We start from the raw sequence: 16302 nt of genomic DNA, 5'->3' as shown, positions 1-16302 counted from the left end.
CTCCGAGCTCTCCGTCACGGCTAAGCAGAGTTTTGCACAGCGGTGTAAACTGTCACGTTGCTAGGCTTCCAGACAAACTCACACTGAGTCCAGGTTTGTCTATATACAGCATTTATTCCAACATTTCTCAGGATTTTCCAGGGCTATTAGCAGCCATTCCAAGCCCACGTCTTTTCCCCACAAAGTTCGAAGTGGGACTGACAAACTCCTCCCAGAAGCTCCTCCCCAGCTTCTAAAATTGACGTCAGAATGGTGTAGCATCATGGGAAAAGCTTAACTCGTTAAGTTCCAGCTTCCACACCCCCCCTTGCTGCACCTTCTGACAAGACCCTTTTGAGTTCAACACCTTCCCCTTTGCCTTGTGCTCTTTTCCAGCATCTTTCCCAGGCACCCGTTGAACCCCTTCAACACTCCCAGAATCACACTGTGTGAACCAGGCCCATGCGCTTGTCGCCTGGTACCTGTCCGGCGGAATTCCTTTCGTTGAGCGACTAGATCTTCTGGGCATAAACTCAGATGTTACCTCTGACTTACTGCCACCAGAACCTGTGTCCTCATCCTCACGGGATTCCCCCTCTGACTTAAAACGTTTTCGGACCTTCTCCATTACACTTACCGGAGAACTGGGCTCGCTTTTGGGTGTTCTCTTAACCTGTGGAGAAACTACAGATACTTCCTCCTGTTCCTGACTTTGGTCAGTTCCCTGATCGTCATCATCAGACTCAGTTTCTCCTTCCTCCCCCTCTTCCCCCTCAGAATCTTCCTGTTCTGAATCAGAGAGACATTCTGAAAGAACATCACGCTTGGTAGCAGGTTTTGACTTTTCATCCTGCTCATAGAACTCAGCGTGTTTGCTGATCAGTAACTTACTCTGATCACCTGATGGAAATGCAAATCTCCACGCATTCGCTGTTGGCTCATACCCACAGAAGATCATTTTCCGGAACCTGGATCCATCTGGCCCCTGCAACGCTGCAGGTACTGACACAGATGCATGCGATCCAAACCTGCGCAAAAAATGAATCTGGGGTTTCCTGCCATGCAACAGCCCAAACGGTGTGTCCCCTACCATGGAATTGTAGGTGCGGTTCCAGGTGAAGCTCACATACTTGATTGCCTCCAACCAAAACCTTGGAGGTAACCCAGAATCTTTCAGCAACACCTGAGCAGTTTTAACCAGAGCCTGACTCATCTGCTCTGCCTTCCCCCCCTGATTGGGTGCAGTCACTGTGTGACGTATTCCTTTCTTGCGAAAGTACTTCTGCAAAGCAGAACCTGTAAACTCAGCTCCCCTGTCACTTGTGACAGCTTGCACTTTGGTGGAAAACTTTTGTTCCACCTCCTCAATCCAACGTTTGATCAGCTGTGCTGCATCATCCTTGGATTTGAGACCATGTGTCCAGGAATTCTGGGTAAAATTATCCTGCATTGAGAGCAGATATTTTGACCCTCCCAGACTTGGTTCTTTCACAGGACCCCACAAATCTACATGAATTTGTTCAAAAGGCCTAGTGGTTATCCTCTCAATCTTTGGATAACTGCATCCTTTTATCTTTGCCAGCTTGCAAGTTTCACAACTTACATCATGTCCACATTCTGAAATCTTACACCCTTTAGAAACTTCCGGCAGCACCTGTAGTTCTTCTACTGAACTATGAGCCGTCCTAGCATGCCAAATATGTGCACATTGCACTTGAGCGGGAATCTCAGTACACAGGGCTTGTGCTTTCTCAACCTTCCCCTCACCCTCCAGAGACGTTTTAAGAATGAAAAGATCATTCTGCCCCTTTTTAACCTTGGCAAGCATCCTCCCTCCTTTGGAGATTGTGCACACATCATCCTGAAAAGAAAACGTAAATCCCTTTTTCAGTAAATAAGGCACAGATAACAGACAGTGGTGCATCCCAGGAACGGTACAACACTCCAGCGTTTCCTGCAAAACACGAAAATGCAGATTTACAACGTTAGTCAGATTTCCTTTCTGTCCATTTGCAAACAGTACAGATTTCCCGGCAGGTATTGCCGTGCACTTCCACCTCTCAACAGCAGGTGTCTCTGGAATCAAATTGCGGTTAGCAGCAGAGTCAATAACAAAGCGAAACTGGGAATTTTCCACACAGCCGTCTTCGAACAAAGCCATGCTCGCTGCTATCTGATACGTCTCCTCACGTTGTTTTCCACGTCCTCCTCTTGCGTTCCCAGGCTGGCCTTGTCTCCCAGACTGGTTCCCATGGAAACCCTGCTGATTTCCATGGTAGGTGTCCTTGAAGGCTTCCTGCCCAGCTGCTCTCGCTTTCTGTGGGCAGTCTCTTTTCAAATGCCCGTGAGAACCACACACGTAACACCGACGAGCTGCAAAAGCCTGAACAAAGCTCTCATCTTGCTTCGCCCCCCCCTTTCTCCCGGTGGAGCTTGCTGCGCCAGACTTGCTCTCCCTGAGCCGTCTCTCCTGTTCGTCAGCCAAGCGTCCTGTGACGTAGGCCAAAGTCAGATCTTGCGGATTCATAGATTCCAAAGTTAGACATAAATTGTCATAACTTTTGTCCAGAGAGCTTAGCAAAATATAAACCTTCAATTCATCAGTAAAGTTCACCTGCAACAGCCGCAGTTCATTAAACACAGAGAGCATCTCTGTAACATGTTGTCTTATGTCCCCACCTGGACGTAGCTTCATTTCAAACAACCGCCTGGTGGTATGGATTTTAGCACCAGCTCCTCCGGCTCCTCAGCTCCGTGGAGAAACGATACCTCAGCTGTTCTCTGCAACTTGGCTCCACAGCAACGCAGGCACTTCTCTGCGTCTTGCAGCTGCCGCTTGCTTGTTTGCCGACACAGCAGATCAAAGCCTCTGCTCGACACCGCAGAGTTTTTACAGCTCCCGCGACAGTTTTACAAGCGGTAATTTATGGGCCCATAACCAGTGACGTATTTTATCAGCCGTGACCCCCGCTAATTGATTTATGGCCCTCAATTAGCTCTTCCCTGCCCGGCACGCTTCTTCTGCCGCATGCTCTGCTCCGAGCTCTCCGTCACGGCTAAGCAGAGTTTTGCACAGCGGTGTAAACTGTCACGTTGCTAGGCTTCCAGACAAACTCACACTGAGTCCAGGTTTGTCTATATACAGCATTTATTCCAACATTTCTCAGGATTTTCCAGGGCTATTAGCAGCCATTCCAAGCCCACGTCTTTTCCCCACAAAGTTCGAAGTGGGACTGACAAACTCCTCCCAGAAGCTCCTCCCCAGCTTCTAAAATTGACGTCAGAATGGTGTAGCATCATGGGAAAAGCTTAACTCGTTAAGTTCCAGCTTCCACAGAGAGATCCTCAAATGGAGTCTGTTCTTCGTCTTCCATGCTAGGGGAAAGGACTTCAAAGCGATTGTGTATTTCTAAACAATCAGAGCGAACCCTGGGCCTCCTACTTCTTTGAGTCACGTTTCTCCATATATCTGGCACCTGTGTTGGTGAACTAGCCTCCTTCTCAGGGGTGCCCCCTGTCTCCTCCTTGGTGGAGACGGTGTGCTCTGTTGCTTCCAAGAAGAGCTCCAGCTCTCTAATTCTTTGGAGCGTAGCTACACGTTCCTCCAGTTGCTGGACTTTGTCTTCTAAGAGGGCAATCAACATACTATTGCTGCAGGTAAAGCTGCCTGCAACCTTTGGCAAGATGGCAAACATTGCGCAGGAACCGCAGGCGACTGCAGCTGTTCCTTCACCCTCCATCTTGAAAACGTGTCATTGGGGGTGGCTACAGTGGTCCTCCATCTTAAAAAGCGTGAAGACAGGACAAATAACCCCCCCCAAAAACCTAGGTCTCCCCCAAGAAACGTTTGAGACTAGTTCCCCTAAATCTAAAATATGGATCAAGCTGCCCTGCAAGCTCTGATAAGCTCCTCCCACAGCTAATCACCTGACTCAACAGAAACCCTGCCCCCTCTGACCTTTGTACAGGGAGAGCAGCTAATCAGCCACAAAGAAACACACACACAAGAAAACTCTTTTGCTCCTTCTTCAGCTGCTGCCCTGCAAGCTCTGTCATTTTAAAAAAAATTAGTTTATTATTTTTAATTGGATTATGATCCGGATATGTTGATTGGCTGTTTTTATTGGAAAACCAATAAAAATGATTTTTTGAAAAACCAAAACCTGCCACATCAAGTGATACAAGGTTTTATGCTGTCCGAAGCGAGCTGTCGTGGCACTGACGTAGAACTTGGCCATCTTTCTCTGAAAAAAGCTCCATCCTGGTGCTTCACTCCCTCGGCGCAGCCAAATTGTCTTTGGCGAAGGCGTTGGCCACCGTCTGTTGCTGGAAATCAGAGGACCCCCCTCCCCAAAACTCTCCAGCTCTGATGCTTCCTTGCTAGTTCCCTCCGTGGGTTGCTCTTCCATGTCCCACCAGTCTGAACCAGGCTCAAAATCCTCTTCTTCCCCAGTGTCACTCCCTGGTCCCTCCTGGTTAACTGGCTGCCAGCACTACTTATCTAGCCAGTTCCTGACATTGGCTCAGTGTGGGCACAGACTCTGACAGGGCTACGTCTCCTGCTCTGCAAGACAGTTCTGTTCCAGCCCCTTTCCCTCTCCCCTTCAGAGCTTGAGAGGGTAGAGCAGAGAAAAGGGCAAAGCAATTTAGAGCTGAGTCACAGAAGGCTGCCGGGAGGGAGGCTTAAAAGAGGGAAGGAGAAGTCGGAAACTCAATCCTGCAACTTACTAATGTGGAGTGTGCCTGGCTATCTCTGTGTGTGAAGCAATAAAAAGTTCATTGCTGGTCAAGTCTTTGTCAGCTTCTGAATTCCAGCAACAGATAATGTTCTGAAGAAGTGTGCATGCACACGAAAGCTCATACCAGTAACTAACTTAGTTAGTCTCTAAGGTGCTACTGGAAGGAATGTTTTTATTAAGTTTCTTGTAGGCAGAGAATATTAAAATTTATGTAGTATTCTTTAAAATTCATATCTTTTAACTTGGGGGATCATCCTGCCACATTCCATGATAAGACCTTGCATGTATTGTTGAGGACAGGTTGATTGTGCGGCTGGCCTGCTGAATTCCTTATTGGAGTTATAACTTCATAGTCAGACAAGGCTTGAACTTCATGTGCCCCCCCCCCTAGGTTTGTGTGGCACTGGGTGCTGAAAACTCTATTGAACTGTTCATTACAAGAATCATTATATCAATCCAGTTCTACAATTTGATTTGATTCCCCAACTTTGTCCACAAACACAGACCCGCCTCCTATCAAAGGGTTAGAGAACTCCTTTTTAGTAGTTAGAATTTGGGTTGTTGATTTCAGGTCAGGGAGAGCTAATTCTTCCAGATTAAGAAATCTTCTTTGGAGCCATTCAACAGAGGTTATAGAATAACTTGAAGGGACAGCATAGTTATACTCTCTGATAGGAGGGTGTTCCTTATCAATTTGATTATCTTTGTTTATTGGGGGGGGGGTTCTCCACCTCTTCCCTTTGTTTACCTCTGTGTTGGTTAGACATTATTTCCATAATTTGATCCGTGATTGTATTAGCTTTCTCTGGAGGCCGAAAGTGAATAAGGGTGTATTGTAAGGAAGTCATTCTGCTAATGATTTCTTCCTGTGACTGGTAAGGGAGGGCTAAAAAGTGTCTCTTTTCATCAAAGGCAAGGGAATCGTCAAACTCATTTTTGGAATGGTGTTCTTCTTGGCTTTTAGCAGGTGCTGAAAAGAGTAGAGTATTGTTAGTAGGCAGGGAGCCCCAAAGTGTAGGTGCTGCCATGCTAAAAGATTGATTTCCTTCAACGGCAGAACGAGTATTATGTGACACCTGTATCGGTGTCAGTTCTGCAGACTGAAGCAGTCAAATGGGCATACATGGGGTAAGGCCATCTCTCAAGTAAACTGGTTGCAAGTTGTTCAGTGTTTTATATATCAAATGGGCAACCAGTGCAGGTATGTGAGCATAGGTGTTATATGCTGACACGGTCTCATTCCTGTCAGCAACCATGATGCACCATTCTGCACTAACTGCAGCTTCTGGATCAAGCGCAAGGAATGTCACACATAGAGTGCATTGTAGTAATGCAATCTTGAAGCAACCATCCTTTTGCAGGAAGCGTGTTCTAACAGGCCCATCTATCTACTCCAGTATGGAGGACTTGACCTGGCATGTGTAACCTGACTTGGTTGGATGAAGCAGATGGGCCTGTCCTTGCCGCTGCTTGTCCACCAGGTTTCTCTTACCCACAGCCACCCAGGTCATATGGGTGGGGAGGGGGGGGGTTGCAGTGATTTTTAGGAAGTCATTAGCGTACACCGGGCGTCCTATTGGGAAGACCCAGTTTACTGAGTGCATGTTCTGGAAGTTGGGCAATAGGGGCAGTACAGGATTTCTTTTGGTGTACCAACTTCCCCGCTGCACCAAGGATTCCCTGCCCAAGCTGCTTCAAGTCGTAGCAGATGTTCTCCTGGAGACACCTAGTTTGGTTATCCTAGGGCAGGCATGTCTATCTTCAAGTAGGCTGTGAGCTACGATCCAATATAAAAAACTGGCAGTAATCTACCACCCTGGGATGGGTTCAGGGTGGGCGGGCAGGCGCTGGCTGCTTCCCCCAAAGGCGCAGGGCAAACTTTGATACCATCAACCAAGACATCCTTCTGGGCCGTCTAGAGGGGCTGGGAGCTGGGGGCACTGTTATACAGTGGTTCTGCTCCTTCCTCCTGGCCCGTGTCCAGAAAGTGGTGTTGGGGGATAAGTGTTCAGAAACCTGGGCTCTCACTTGTGGGGTGCCTCAGGGCTCTGTCCTCCCCCCCATGTTTTTTAACATCTATATGACGCCTCTGGGAGAAATCATCAGGGGGTTTGGGCTATGTGTTCATCAGTATGCAAATGTTACCTAGCTCTACCTCTCTTCCAAATCAGAACCAGTGAAGGCGGTGAAGGTCCTGTGTGAGTGTCTGGAGGCGGTTGCAGGATGGGTGGCGGCTAACAGATTGAGGTTGAATCCTGACAAGACAGAAGTACGGTTTTGTGGGGACAGGGGGTGGGTGGGGGTGGAGGACTCCCTGGTCCTGAATGGGGCAACTGGGCCCCTGCAGGACCAGGGGCACAGCCTGGGAGTCATTTTGGACTCACAGCTGTCCATGGAGGCGCGGGTCATTTCTGTGTCCAGGGCAGCTGCCTACCAGCTCCATCTGGTATGCAGGCTGAGACCCTACCTGCCCGTGGACTCTCTTGCAAGAGTGATGCATGCTCTAGTTATCTCCTGCTTGGACTACTGCAATATGCTCTATGTGGGGCTACCTTTGATGGTGACCCGGAAACTACAACAAATCCAGAAAGCAGTAGCTAGACTGGTGACTGGGAGTGGCTGCCGAGACCAAATAACACTGGTCCTGAAAGACCTACATTGGCTCCCAGAATGTTCCGGAGCACAATTCGAAGAGTTGCTGCTGACCTTTAAAGCCCTAAACGGCCTCGGTCCAGTATACCTGAAGGAGCGTCTCCACCCCCATCTTTCAGCCCGGACACTGAGGTCCAGCTCCGAGGGCCTTCTGGCGGTTCCCTCCTTGCGAGAAATGAGGTTACAGGGAACCAGGCAGAGGGCCTTCTCAGTGGTGGTGCCCACCCTGTGGAATGCCCTCCCATCAAATGTCAAGGAAATAAACAACTATCTGACTTTTAGAAGACATCTGAAGGCACCCCTGTTTAGGGAAGTTTTTAATGTTTGATGTTTTATCGTGTTTTCAATATTCTGTTGGGACCCGTCCCGAGTGGCTGGGGAAACCCAGCCAGATGGGCGGGGTAATAATAATAATAATAATAATAATAATAATAATAATAATAATAATAATAATAATAATAAATTTGTTGTTGTTGTTATAACCTCTTCTCAGGGTGTCCAGCCAGATGCCCCAGTGGGAAACCCACAAGCAGGACCCAAGCAAAAGAGCATCTACGTTCCTGTGGTTTCCAGCAACTGGCAATCAGAAGCATTATTGCTTCAGACTATGAAGGCACACATGTTGAAAACCTCTGATTTAGGGGACTAGCCTAGTCCCCCATGTCCATTGACCACATGCCACTGTGTGGGAGCAAGTTCCATAGTTTAACTGTGCACTGTGTCAAGGAGGAACTATTTCATCTGTCATCTGTTTAGGACAGCTTAATCCTACGTAGCAAAACTGAAAAGGAAGAAAAGAATAACCGGAAAAAGGAAATTAAAGCAGCTCACCACTTCATTAGGATGTACCATGAGCAGATAGATCCCAGGGTGTTTCCCAGCCACCTGGTAGGAGCAGTTGATTTCCTCCATTTTACAAAGAGCCTCCACACACAGCTCACCTAACAATTTAAAAAAGAGAACGCCAAATGTTAGGGCTGTTGGAACCACCATAATATGAAGGCAAATGATCCCTGCATAAGATGAAAGTCATCCTCAAAGAATCATAGAACAGGAACAGTCACTATGCAGATGGTTTTATCCTATAAAGCGTCTTAAGGGAGATACCTGACTCGCCTTTTCATGAAGTTCAGAAAGGAGTGTGTTTAGCTTCGCTTTGTTTTGTTTGCAAAATGAATCACATGGTCAGGCATTTGGGGAAGGGGGCTTTCTTTGTTTTGATCCACTACCTTTTTATTATTAGTGTTTTGTCCCAAAAGCAGCAGCTCTGGTCTGTGTAAATACAAGTGATCACTGATGTCTTCTGTTAATCCTGGTGTCCTCTATTAATCCTGCCAATTAATTGTTTTTGAAAGATGCTTCCCCCCGCCCTTCTCACACACAGAACTAAATGCATATTTTATGAGGGCACATGTCGCCTACAATTGTTAGAACTGGTTGTGGGATTTTTAAAAAGTCATCTGCATCGTGAGTGCTGGAGAAGCCCTCTCCCTCCTCAGGCTCATTCCATCTGGCCTAGGGGGCGGGGGCCAGGCTCACCTCCGTAATAGCTTTAAGGACACTGGTGCTGCTGCAGCATATGTTAAACATGTTTATATATTTTTTAAGGTGTTTTAAAGGTGTTTTTATTGTTTATTTTGTTGTACCACCGTGAACGGTGGTTTTTATCCATGTATTTTTGTTTTGTTCCGTTTTGTTTTGTTTTGGGGTGGGGATTGGTTTTGTTTGGGCATAATTGTTTTTGGTAGTTTTGTTTTCTATTTTATAAATGGAGGCTTGTATGAGGCCTGGGATTGCTACCGTGGAGGGGCGAGGGAGGTATGGCGGTGGGGGCAGATATTATAGGCGAAGGGGATCGAGATACGGATATGCTCGTACCCCTTCCAATCTGCGCCCCATCCCGAGGGACAAGGGTAGGGTGAGCAAGGATTACTCACCTCCTTCACTGGTGTTGTGCAATGCCAGGTCTATAGGCAACAAAACCGCTACCCTGCGAGATTTCTTTACCTCGCAGGGGGTCGACCTGGCTTGTGTGACGGAGACCTGGGTGCGCGAAGGGGTAACTGTTACCTTACGAGAGATGGCGCCCCCGGGTTTCTCCGTCCTCCACCAGTCACGGACTGTGGGCCGGGGGGGAGGGGTGGCAGTATTAATCCGGGAAGATTGTTCTTTCAGGGCTCTACCATCGCCATCGATCCCCGGCATTGAATGTGTTGGCCTAGTGTGGGGCTCCGAGGAGAGCTTGGCTGTCTGGCTGGTGTACCGGCCACCTAGCGCACCAGCAGCCACCCTGTCAGGCCTGCTGGAGGCGGTGGCCGGCTGGGCCTTGGAGTTCCCTAACCTATTGGTATTGGGAGACTTCAACTTCCACGCTGATGCCACTCCCTCCTCACAGGCTCTGGACCTGGTGTCTTCCATGGCGACACTAGGGCTCTCCCAGTTTGTTTCGGGCCCCACACATCAAGCAGGCCACACGCTGGATTTGATCTTTGGCGCCGGTATAGATGTGATCATGTCTCCTTCGATGAAGGTGCCATGGTCTGATCACTACGCTCTGAAAGCCAGGATTGGCTTTCCACCCCCACCCTGCTTAGGTGGCGAGCCGATTTGGGCTCGCCCGCAGAGGCTGATGGACCCTGATAGATTCCATCAAGCATTGCGGGACCTTGCTCCCCCTGGCGACTCATTGACTGAGCTTGTTGAGGGCTGGAATACCCAGCTCCTGGCAGCCATCGATGAGATCGCACCTAAGCGCCCTCTGCGACCCCGCAGAAATCGGGCTCCCTGGTTTACCGAGGAGCTTCGGAAAATGAAGCGGGACCTCAGACGGCTAGAGCGAGTATGGCGGGGTGCCCGTGACGGAGCCTCAAGAACATCTTATAGGGTTTTTATGAAAACCTATGAGATGGCAGTGAAGGCCGCTAAGAAGTCTTACTTCTCGGCCTCCATTGCATCCGCTAGCTCTCGCCCGGCGCAATTATTTAGTATAATTCGGTCTTTAACGTCCCTTGAAGGACAGCCAAATTTAAATAACAATCTGACACACAGCTGTGAGGCATTTGCGAGCTTTTTTGCGGAGAAGGTCCTGTTGCTCCGCCATGACCTCCCTGCCAATTTGGATACAATAAAGGAACTGGAGGCCCCTCGACTGTCCTCAGGTCCAGTATTGGACCACTTTGACCGGATATCTCCAGCCGATGTGGACAGATTCCTCCAAGCTGGAAAGCCCACCACTTGTCCTCTTGACCCGTGCCCGTCATGGCTGATTAGAGCGTGTCCAGACGAGGTGCGGGCCCCTCTGGGGGATATCATCAATTTGTCCCTTGGCACCGGGATATTCCCAGGGGAACTGAAGGAGGCGGTGGTGCGTCCGCTCTTAAAGAAAACATCGTTAGATCCCTTAGATCTATCCAATTACCGCCCGGTCTCGAATCTTCCATTCCTGGGTAAGGTGATTGAGAGAGTGGTTGCTGAACAGCTTGGTAGGTTTCTGGATGAAACATCTGCTTTGGATCCATTCCAGTCCGGCTTCCGTGCTGGTCATGGGACCGAGACGGCTCTGGTCGCCCTAACAGATGATCTCCGCAGGCAGCTGGATCGAGGCGGGTCGGGGCTGCTGATTCTTCTAGATCTGTCAGCAGCCTTTGACATGGTCGATCACGAACTCCTGGACCACCGCCTTGCCGACGTGGGGATCCAGGGCACAGTCCTTCAATGGCTGCGCTCGTTTCTCTCTGATCGGGGACAGAGGGTGGCGCTTGGGGGGGAATTGTCATCGCGCCACTCCTTGGTGTGTGGAGTGCCTCAGGGTGCGATTCTCTCCCCGATGCTTTTTAACATCTTTATGCGCCCCCTCGCCCAGCTTGTCCGGAGTTTTGGGCTGGGTTGCCATCAGTATGCTGATGACACCCAACTCTATCTGTTGATGGATGGCCATCCTAACTCGGCCCCAGACACACTGACCAGATGTCTGGAAGCTGTGGCTGGATGGCTACGTGGGAGCCGGTTGAAGTTAAATCCTTCGAAGACAGAGGTCCTCTGGCTGGGGCGGGACGATATGGGATCGAGGGGGCAACTCCCATCTCTTGCGGGGGTGCAATTAGTGCCAGCACCGTCCGTTAAGAGTTTGGGTGTAATCTTCGATACCTCCCTCTCTATGGAGGCGCAGATTACAGCTATAACAAAGGCGGCATTTTTCCATCTCCGCCAAGCTAAGCAGTTGGCCCCTTATCTCTCTCGCCCTGACCTAGCCACTGTGATCCATGCGACGGTCACCTCCACACTGGATTATTGTAACTCGCTCTACGTGGGGCTGCCCTTGAGACTGACCCAGAAACTCCAGCGGGTGCAGAATGCCGCAGCGAGACTCCTTACGGGGTCTTCGCTGTGGGATCACATTCATCCGGTGCTATACCAGCTGCACTGGCTCCCGGTGGAGTACAGGATCAGGTTTAAGGTGCTGGTTTTAACCTTTAAAGCCCTATACGGCCTAGGACCCTCGTACCTACGGGACCGCCTCTCCTGGTATGCCCCACAGAGAAACCTACGGTCTACAAATAATAACACCCTCAAGGTCCCAGGCCTCAGAGAGGTTAGGCTGGCCTCAACTAGAGCCAGGGCCTTCTCGGCTGCAGCTCCAACCTGGTGGAATGCTCTGTCACAAGAGACTAGGGCCCTGCGGGACCTGACATCTTTCCGCAGGGCCTGCAAGACAGAGTTGTTCCGCCAGGCCTTTGGTCAGGGCGCAGCCTGACTCCCTCCTCTGGCAACCTGCACAGAATTTTGTTTAATCGGTTGCCATCAATTTGATTTTAACTAATTTTTATATTGAAATATTTTTAGAATGTGTTATTATTTGATTGTTTATTTGATTGTTGTTAGCCGCCCTGAGCCCGGCTCAGCTGGGGAGGGCGGGATATAAATAAAAGTTATTATTATTATTATTATCATTTTTTCCAGCACTTCTTATACCCCTGTATTGCAGACCAACCTTGCTACCCCTTAGATTACAAATGGAGGAAGAGGAAGCAGAGACTGGCAGAACCGCTATAACTGAGTTACTTTCCTCTAGACAAATGGTGAAACTCCAAATGGTGACCTGCTTAGGGAAGCTATTCCTGTCTGTTTAAATAGGCAGGACTTGGTTTGCCCAATACAGTGGTACCTCGGGTTACAGAAGCTTCAGGTTACAGACTCCGCTAACCCAGAAATAGTACCCAGCTCTACTGATACTGAGCTCTACCTCTCTTCCAAATCAGAACCAGTGAAGGCGGTGAAGGTCCTGTGTGAGTGCCTGGAGGCGGTTGGAGGATGGATGGCGGCTAACGGATTGAGGTTGAATCCTGACAAGAAAGAAGTACGGTCTTTGGGGGGGCGGGCGGGTGTGGGGGACTCCCTGGTCCTGAATGGGGTAACTGTGCCCCTGAAGGACCAGGGGCGCAGCCTGGGAGTCATTTTGGACTCACAGCTGTCCATGGAGGCGCAGGTTAATTCTGTGTCCACCTGGTACGCAGGCTGAGACCCTACCTGCCCGCGAACTGTCTCGCCAGAGTGGTGCATGCTCTAGTTATCTCCTGCTTGGACTACTGCAACGCGCTCTACGTGGGGCTACCTTTGAAGGTGACCCAGAAACTGCAATTAATCCAGAATGCGGCAGCTAGACTGGTGACTGGGAGCGGCCGCCCAGACCACAGAACTTGAAAGACCTACATTGGCTCCCAGTCCATTTCCGAGCACGATTCAAAGTGTTGGTGCTGACCTTTAAAGCCCTAAACGGCCTCGGTCCTGTATACCTGAAGGAGCGTCTCCACCCCCATTGTTCAGCCTGGACACTGAGATCCAGCGCCGAGGGCCTTCTGGCGGTTCCCTCATTGTGAGAAGTGAGGCTACAGGGAACCAGACAGAGGACCTTCTCGGTACTGGCGCCCGCCCTGTGGAACGGCATCCCATCAGATATCAAAGAGATAAATAATTACCTGACATTCAGAAGACATCTTAAGGCAGCCCTGTTCAGGGAAGTTTTTAATATGTAACGCTGTACTGTTTTTAACACTGATTGGGAGCTGCCCAGAGTGGCTGGGGAAACTCAGCCAGATGGGCGGGGTATAAATAATAAATTATTATATTATTATTATTATTATTCTTTGGCACTGCCCTTCTTTGGGATTCAGATGTAGACTGATCTTCTCCAATCCTCTGGTCACTTATGAGTTTTCCAAACTTGCTGGCATATTGAGTGTAGCACCGTAACAGCATCATCATTTAACATTTTAAATAGTTCAGCTGGAATACCATCACTTCCACTGGCCTTGTTATTTGCAGTGCTTTCTAAGGCCCACTTGACCTCACTCTACTCAGAGTAGACACATTTAAATTAATGTACACCAGTCATGTTCATAAAGTTCAATTGGTTTACTCTGAGTGGGACTAACATTGGCTACAGCCCAATGAAATTTAGGGGTAAGAAAAATTTAGGAACAGCATCTTCACAGAAAAGAAGAGTACAATAATTAGCCTGTGAATTAAATGTGAAATAAAACTGTATTAAAGCATATGGTGACATGCATTGATTAGAGCAGGCAAAATTAGTTATTGCTGAGACAATTCTGCTCCTGGCCTTCCTCCTCCACCCCCCCCCTAAAAGTATATTAGGTTTCCAAAGGGAGAAAAAGAAAAACAGCTAACTATTCAAAGCAGAAGTTTAAATCAATCCAGCAAAGGAAGCCCAGGGAAAATTAATCCAGTTAATACATTAGAGTAAAAAATAGCTTTAAAAGTGAAAATAGTTTTGTCTGAGCATCACCAGAGAACAAAGGAAACAAAATGAAATCAAAAAACAAAATTAACCTGACTTCTGTAATGAGAAAAGAGAGACTGGAAAAAAATGAAATACAACTGTTCCTAAGCCAATCCCCAACACAGGATGGCAGCTCAAAAGTTAGACTGAGCAACAAAATAATGAAGGGATGGGTGTTTGAAATCATTAAATTCTATCTTCTCTCAAAGAGAAGGCAAAAGCTGGGACTAGAAGGAGGAAATAATGCAGCAGTATACCAGAAAAACCAGAACTAAATACTGGGCCAAAAGTTAAATCAAGTAACAATGCAGAAGTGCAGCAACCAAAAACCTTTTCCTACTCTAACCTCAAATCCCTGACTGTCTAAAGACTGTCTCTCTGTTTGGGTATTTTGAGGAGGAGACTGGTGATGCTTATCAGGAACACTCTGGGCCCGTGAAGCTGTTGGGAGAAAGGAAGCATCTCAGCCTTGTATAGTGGTACCTCGGGTTAAGTACTTAATCCGTTCCAGAGGTCTGTTCTTAACCTGAAACTGGTCTTAACCTGAAGCACCACTTTAGCTAATGGGGCCTCCTGCTGCCGCCGCACTGCCGAAGCACAATTTCTGTTCTCATCCTGAAGCAAAGTTCTTAACCTGAAGCACTATTTCTGGGTTAGCGGAGTCAGTGACCTGAAGCGTATGTAACCTGATATCTGAGGTTGTTGAGGGCAGCAGTTGAGCTTGCAGGGCAGCAGTTGAAGAAGGAGCAAAAAGGGGTGTGGGGTTTTTTTTGTGTGTGTGTGTGTGTGTGTGTGTGTGTTTCTTTGTGGCTGATTAGCTGTTCTCCCTGTGCAAAGGTCAGAGGGGGCAGGATTTCTGTTGAGGCAGGTGATTAGCTGTTGGAGGAGCTTATCAGAGCTTGCAGGGTAGTTTGATCCATCTATTAGATTTAGGGGAGCTAGTCTCAAACGTTTGTTGGAGGAGACCTAGGTTTTTTTGTGGGGGGAGTTATTTGTCCTGTCTTCACGCTTTTTATGATGGAGGACCGCTGTAGCCACCCCCAAAGACACGTTCTCAAGATGGAGGGGGAGGGAACAGCTGCAGTCGCCTGCGGTTTCTGCGCAATGTTTGCCATCTTGCCAAAGGTTGCAGGCAGCTTTACCTGCAGCAATTGCATGTTGATTGCCCTCTTAAAAGACAAAGTCCAGCAACTGGAGGAACATGTAGCTACGCTCCAAAGAATTAGAGAGCTGGAGCTCTTCTTGGAAGCAACAGAGCACACCGTCTCCACCAAGGAGGAGACATGGGACTCCCCTGAGAAGGAGGCTAGTTCACCAACACAGGAGCCAGATATATGGAGAAACGTGACTCAAAGAAGTAGGAGGACCAGGGTTCGCTCTGATTGTTTAGAAATACACAATCGCTTTGAGGTCCTCTCCCCTAGCATGGAAGACAAAGAGCAGACTCCATTTGAGGATCTCTCCCTCATTACAGTCAATCAGGTATATGAAGACGAGCAGCAAAGTCAGTCCTCAGGGAATGTGCAGGCGACCTTGGAACGGACAGCTCACGGAAGAACCCCGACCAAACCTAAGAGGAGGCGTGTAGTGGTGATAGGGGATTCCCTACTGAGGGGAACAGAAGCAGTGATCTGTGGGCCTGACAAGATGTCTCGGGAAGCGTGCTGGAAAAATAGTGGAAGTGAACAGCTGGCTTCGCAAATGGTGTAAACAGGAACGGTTTGGATTCTTAGATCACGGACTGCAGTTTCTTGAAGATGGACTTCTGGCAAGTGATGGGCTGCACCTCACAACGGTTGGGAGAAATGTTTTTGCCAAGAATCTCAGAAACCTCATCAGGAGGGCTTTAAACTGACTAATGTGGGGGAGGGAGACAGTGCTCCTGAAGGTAGGAGTCTATCAATTGATGAAGATGATCATCCAAATGTCATAGACCAAATGGAGCAAACAGCACGCAGACCTAGTGGTGGGAGGAAAAAATCCTTAAATAAGAGACACGGGGGAATGATTAATGGACTTCAATGTCTGTACACTAATGCGCAAAGCATGGGAAATAAACAAGATGAGCTTGAGCTCTTGGTACAGCAAACTAAATATGACATAATAGGCATCACTGAAACCTGGTGGGATAAGTCC

This window comes from Podarcis bocagei, assembly GCF_964188305.1.
Source record: "Podarcis bocagei genome assembly, chromosome: W".
Classification (NCBI taxonomy): domain Eukaryota; kingdom Metazoa; phylum Chordata; class Lepidosauria; order Squamata; family Lacertidae; genus Podarcis; species Podarcis bocagei.
The sequence above is the reverse complement of the archived record's forward strand: the minus strand, read 5'-3'. Positions refer to the sequence as shown.